This window comes from Pholcus phalangioides, unplaced genomic scaffold (genome assembly GCF_987345545.1).
Source record: "Pholcus phalangioides strain wild (caught in Gottingen) unplaced genomic scaffold, Ppha-v1.0 ptg000008l_1, whole genome shotgun sequence".
NCBI lineage: Eukaryota > Metazoa > Arthropoda > Arachnida > Araneae > Pholcidae > Pholcus > Pholcus phalangioides.
Genome location: NW_028301601.1, coordinates 55,265,089 through 55,272,175, shown reverse-complemented (window position 1 = coordinate 55,272,175; position 7,087 = coordinate 55,265,089).

Genomic DNA, 7,087 nt, shown 5'->3' with positions numbered 1-7,087 from the left:
GAATTTTTTCTTTCATTAATTTTCTAGAATTTTTTCTTTCATTAATTTTCTAGAATTTTTTCTTTCATTAATTTTCTAGAATTTTTTCTTTCATTAATTTTCTAGAATTTTCTCTTTCATTAATTTTCTAGAATTTTCTCTTTCATTAATTTTCTAGAATTTTCTCTTTCATTAATTTTCTAGAATTTTCTCTTTCATTAATTTGAAACTATCTCTTTAATTAATTCTATAATTTTTCTTTCATTAATTTTGGAATTATCATTCTGTAATTATCTCTTTCCTTCATTCTGGAATTATCTTTCATTAATGCTGAAATTATCTCACATTTATTCTAGAATATTTTCTTTCATTAATTCTGGAATTACCTTTCATTAATACTGAACTTATCTCTCTCACTAATTTTGGAATTATCTCACCGATGCTGAAATTATTTCTTTCGTTTATTGTTTTAAACTCCTATTTATGCCATAAGAAAATAACGGGGGATTGTGTGTGTTTTCACCGAGTCACGCGATCTTCCAACGAATGATGTTGGGGGACACCATTCTCAGCATCGCCACGGTAGAGACCGCTGGCGTCATACTCTCTCCAGAAATATAAGCTGGATGACTATAAGTCGAGCTAGAACTCCTTAATGAAGGCGTCTTAAGTCGAGCTTGCTAGAGGAAGCATCCAACCGCCGCGACGGCTGACACATCGAATGCAAGGAAGTCACATGACCCTGGAAAAACACAGTTCGTGCCTGACAATTTGTCCATAGAAATATATAGTTCTGTCTCTAAATATTGCCTTTTAAAGATTAAAAAAAAGGATAGAGAATAATTTCTTTCGTTAATGCTGAAATTATTTCTTTTATTAAAGCTGGAATTATTTATTTCATAGATTCTGAAATTATATCTCATTAATTCTGGAATTATAACTATCTCTTTCATTATAATTAGAGTGTCCATACGTCCCGTATTCCCCGGCACAGTCCCGGTATTTTCTGTTTTTCTGGCCATCCCGACTTTTTGGCAAACGCGTCCCGATTTTTCCCGTGTTTTACAAGAAGCCTACTTGAATTTTTTTCTTTATTAAAGTCAAAGATTGAAATTATTTTCCAACTCATAAATTATATTATGATGATTACAACTATAAATAAAAATATTAATCTCTTACATTTGTCTTGGTTAGGGTGACCATACGTCCCGTATTTCCCGGGACAGTCCCGGTATTTTCTGTTTTTTTGGCTGTCCCGACTTTTTAGCAAAATTGTCCCGGTTTTTCCCGTATTTTGCACGAAGCCTAGTTGAATTTTTATTCTTTATTGAAGTCAAAGATTGAAATTATTTTCAACTTATAAATTATATTATGATAACTACAACTATAAATGCGTATATGAATCTCCCACATTTGTCTTAGTGAAAAATTTTTTTCGTGGAATTCATTTTAATCCACTGCAATTAGCAGTAATGCTGCATTTCCCGCCATTGTAATTTCTCCGTTATGTCAACAATATTTGGCGACTTTGATCGGTTTTGGCGATAATTGGCGATGTCCCGTATTTCCCCGTATTTGGAATCCCAATGTCCCGTATTTCTCTTTAGGAAATATGGTCAGCCTAGTCTTGGTAAAAGTTTTTTTTATCGCGGAATTCATTTTAATTCACTACAATTTGCAGTAATGTTTCATTTCCCACCATTGTGATTTTCCGTAATTTCAGCCATATTTGGCAACTTTGTGTGGTTTTGGCATCATTTTTGGCAATAATTAGCGATGACCCATATTTTCCCGTATTTGAAATAGCAATTTTTCTCGAGCAAATATGGTCAGTTGAATTATAATATAATCTCGATGGTCGTCTGCTTCTACCAAGGTCGTTTGTTTGTATCTCCTCATGTACCAAAAAAACAACTGAACTGTAAATTGCAACATTCAGTTCAGTTCTCTGGTCTAATCTATAAGGAACCAGACTGAATGAGGTCGTCTGCTTTTTTCTTAAATGAGCTTCACCTTATAAATTGTTATTATTTGTTGTGTAAGATGGCAGCAGCAGTAGAATAGAAAATAAGAAAACTTACTTTTCACGTGTCGTCTGCTTCCACCAAAGGTATTTGTTTTGAACGCCTCCTTATGTACCAGAAAAATAGCTGAACTGTGTATTAGAACATCCAGTTCAGTTCTTGGGCTTCTGTCACAAGGAACTTGACTGAACGAAGTATTCTGCTTCTCTTAAAAATTAGATTTCACCTGATAAATAGTTACTATTTTCAAGATAAGATGGCAGCAGCAGTAAAATGAAAAAGGGGAACTTTCGCCAGTGCTTTTCGCCTGTCGTTTGCTTGGGCTATTTGTTTTGGGCACCTCCTTATGTACCAAAAAAATAGGATAACCGTGAATTCGAACATCCGGTTCAGTTCTTCAGCTTCACTCAGAACGAACCACACTGAATGGAATATTCTGCTTTTCTTTTTTTAAATAATCATCATCAACACACAAATAGTTAATATTTTTCAGATATGATGGCAGCATCAATATTATAAATGGAACAGTATACACTCCGGAGTTTTAGGGGGAAAGAGGGGATCTCTTTAACCGTCGTTTGCTTCTTCAAATGTTCTTTCAATGGTCATGTCTGTCTGTATAGCCGGGTTTTCCTAGGAGCAAGTTTCCTGTGCCGCGCGCAACGTGATTCGCCTAGCGCGACACGTCGTCCAAGCAGCATGACTGTTTTCCTACAGAGCGCAATACGCCTGATGACAGCGCTTTACGTCGGGCGTGATTAGCCGACTGCTTCTGGAGGAGTCAAATGCGTCGTGCGCCGCGGTTTTGCCGACATTCTCTTCACTCTTGTGTGTTTTCTTTTCCTTCCCTTCAAACCGGAGCATGCAGACGACAGAGTAGCTGATGCCAAAGCCATTTACTTTATCTAGCCGCCCTGATCTGATGCGCCTCGCTAGGAAAACACAAACGCGTAGCGTGATTATGTAACACGTTTCTGTCGGTGCGAAATAGTCTAATTCGGTTCACGCTGCGCAACAAACCTTATTCCTAGGAAAACCCATCTTATATCTAGGCCATAGTGGGGTGGAGGGGGACTTGGTGGTCTGGTCCTCCCCCCGAAATGTGAGAAAATGACCGAAAAAGGGGGAAAAAGATGGCCAGATCTATTGTTCTATCACTTTGGTCCCCCCCCCCCCGCCTTCCCGAAACGAAAGTGGTCTTTCTCTCTCTCTCTCTCCCCCCCCCCCTCGAACCAAATTTCTGGCTACGGGCCTGTTGTATATGCACCGTTTATCTGGTTCAAGTTGTTGGCTTCGCTTGTAAGAATCCACGGAGCTTATTTGCAGGATCTGAACTGAATAGAAAACTTTGCTCCACCAATTTTTTTTTTTTTTGCAATTTTGACCAAACTTCGCAAATTTTTTACGTTTATCAATTTTTTTCGGAAAAAATCAGTTTCCACTGGATTCATTCATTCACGACCTTCATTTCCCATAATTTTTTGGATCACAATAATATTCACAATCTCATTTAAATGATCAATGATTATTTTTCCCTTTGAAATAAATTTCTTCAAAATAAATCGTTTATTTCTCGTGGAATATTTAATGAGTGAATTGCTTTCAAAACAAAAAAATATGTGTGATGGTCTGGAAATATCATCAATCAAATTGAACTCTATATCAGAACAAGATGAGAATCTCTCGGCGATTGACTATTTTCATCGAGCTTATGTGTATTACTGTGAGAAAGCATCCAGCCGCCGCGACGGCAGTGACATCGAATGCGGGGAAATCACGTGACTCGGTGAAAACAAAGTTTGTTCCTGGGGATTTGCCCATAGAAATGTACAGTACGGTCTCATTAATTATATTCTGAAATTATATCTCATTAATTATATTCTGAAATTATATCTCATTAATTCTACAATTATCTCTTTCATCAATGCTGAAATTATTTCTTTCATTAATTCTAGAATATTTTCTTTCATTAATTTTGGAATTATTTCTTTCATTAATTTTGGAACTATCTTTTTCATTAATTTTGGAATTGTCGCTTTCATTGATTTTGGAATTATCTCTTCCATTAATTCTGCAATTTTTTCTTTCATTAATTTGGAATTATCTGTTTCCTTAATTCTAGAATTCTCGCTTTCATTAATTTTAGAACTATCACTTTCATCAATCTGAATTTATCTTTCATGAATGCTGTAATTACCACTTTCATTAATGATGGAATTACCACTTTCATTAATTTTGGAATTATCTCTTTCCTTAATTCTAAAATTATCTTTCATTTATTCTCGAATGATCTTTCATTTATTCTCGAATGATCTTCCATAAATTCTGGAGTTATCGCTTTCAATTATTTTGGAATTATCACTTCATTAATACTGAAATTACCTCTTGCAATTATTTTGGAATTATCACTTCATTAATACTGAAATTACCTCTTGCAATTATTTTGGAATTATCACTTGAATAATGCTGAAATTACCTCTTTCATTGATTTTGGAATTATCTCTTCCATTAATTCTAGAATTTTTCTTTCATCAATTTTGGAATTATCTCTTTCCTTAATTCCGGAATTTTTATCTCTAATTTATTCTATAATTTTTCTTCCGTTAATTTTGAAATTATCTCTTAATAATTCTATAATTTTTCTTCCCTTAATTTTTGAATTATCCCTTTTCTTCATTCTGGAATTATCTCTTTCATTTATTCTAGACTATTGTCTTTCTAAAATGCTGAAATTATCTCTTTCTTGAATTCGGGAATTGTCATTCATTAATTTTATTATTATTAATGAAAGATAATTCCGGAATTATCACTTTTATCAATTCTGAAATTATCTTTTAAATTATTTCTGGAATATTTGCTTTCATTAATTCTGAAATTTGCTTTCATTAATTCTGAAATTTGCTTTCATTAATTCTGAAATTTGCTTTCATTAATACTGAAATTATCTCTCTCATTAGTTTTGGAATTATCTCACCGATGCTAGAGAACAGGAGAAAATATCTCCAAATTGATAATCATCTGCTTGGAAGAAAAGAATATTCCATTAGGAAATTGTATTGCCTTAAGTGTGGACAATGCACCTGTTATGGTGGGCAAATTATGATGGTGTTTCAGCATTTTTAAAAAAGAATATTGACCATTTAGCTGTTATAGGTTGCCCGTGTAATCTCATTCATTTGGCTGCCGAAAAGGGAGCCGAATGTCTCCCAGGAAACATAAAAGAATATCTTAACGATATTTTTTATTATTTTTAAAGTAGTCCCGAGTGAAAAGCGAAGTTTCAAAATTTGTGCAGAACAAAAAAACTAGGAAAGTACTTAGGAAACACGTAGCAACAAGATGGCTCGACTTAAACAAATGTTTGGCAAGGTTGTTGTACCAATGGGAAGAATTACTGTCATATTTCAAGGAAGAACTAAAATAGAATAAAGCTGATACCCCCTGAACATTCTACCATCCCTAAAGTCAGTGGGAATATAACGAATTCCTGTAAGAAAAGAGCAAATGAAAAAACTATTGGAAATGTTGCTAAAAAACCCAAAGTGTCTGAAAAGAAATCAAAAGAGTCCCAGAATATATAAAAGTCCTCTGTACTGACACGGGAGGAAAGAATTTTCATGTTTTTGTCAAATGATGTAAACAGAGCAATCTGTTCATTTCTGACATTTATTTTGCCATCTTTCGATATAACAAATTTACTGTTACCATCAAATAAGCTCATTAGCCACAAGGCCAGACCAATTCTCCTGTATCTCTTGGAATATATATTGTCAAAATTTGTTTGCCATCTGTCGTGAAAAGTGTATCTTCAACTAAGAGTATCAAATATGATTCAGTTGAAAACCAAAAATCTGATGCAGATTTAATGATGGGTAGGTCTTCAGAAAAAATGGTTTCGCTTCTGAAAGATTCACAAAAAGTAAAGGTCAAGTTTCATTGTTATGTGAGAAAATTTTGCATTGCTACTCGTAATTTACATGACTCAAAAGGTCCCTATTGATCATGAAGTGTTCGTTAATGCTGACGTGGCTCTGACATCGATTCAGTAGAGAAATCTTCACTTTCTAAAGCACGTTTTTTTTATGAAAAAATATTCATCAGTCATCTTAAGAGCAATTGAAATTTCACATGAAGATGAGGCCCATGATATTATCCAGTCTGAAATTTTCCATCTACATCATGAAAAAACTCCAGATGAAATTCTCAAAGAAGAACGAGCTGACATTCAGTGGAAATTGATAGGCGGACTCAAAAGTAATGATGGTGCGTTAAAATACACGAGAGAGTGTCCAGCTTGATGCTGCTGCTCATCCTAACAGCAATGCCCAATGTGAGAGAATTCTCAATTATGTAACAAAGACACACTCGGTTTAGGTCAACCATGGCAAAAGAAACATTGGAAAATCTATTGATAATGTAACTACTATAATCTCTAACTAACAAGCATCATGTTTTGAACAAAAGATTTTTTTAGGAGTTCTCGATCTTCCACAACAAATGCATTGCATAAAACTTAGTCCCATTTGTAAATAAGCTTGCATATAGTTTTGTTTTTGCCTTAGTTATTAAAGTGTAGATTTTCAATTTTAAATACTTTTCAAATATGATTGTGATGGAGCGTCAAAATTCACCACGAAAGGTAAAATAATCCAACCATCATATTTAATGTAATAGAGTTCTAGAATAAATATTTTATACCCTCATGAATATTTCAAACATGCAAAAAACAGTTTACTTCAATAAGTTGCGCGTTGGCATTTCGTTGCTTTGAGAACAAAAAATTCTCCTGTAATCCAGTGGTTCTCAACCGGAGCCATATGGCCCCCTAGGGGTACTGGGATACTTGAAAGGGGCCACGGAAGAAAATGGGGGGTTGCAGAGGGCTGAGAAGAAAAATTAAGGTGTGAAGAAATAAAGCTTTGACTATAAATTTGACTACTTCTTTGACTATTTTACAGAATCGTCTGTAATGTAGTGACTATACATTACAAGGCCATCTTAGGGAATGGACCGACCCAGGGCTCACAGCCTACATTTTGCAGCTGGTGCGCTAGGATGGGGTTTTTCGCCGGCCCCCGGCTACA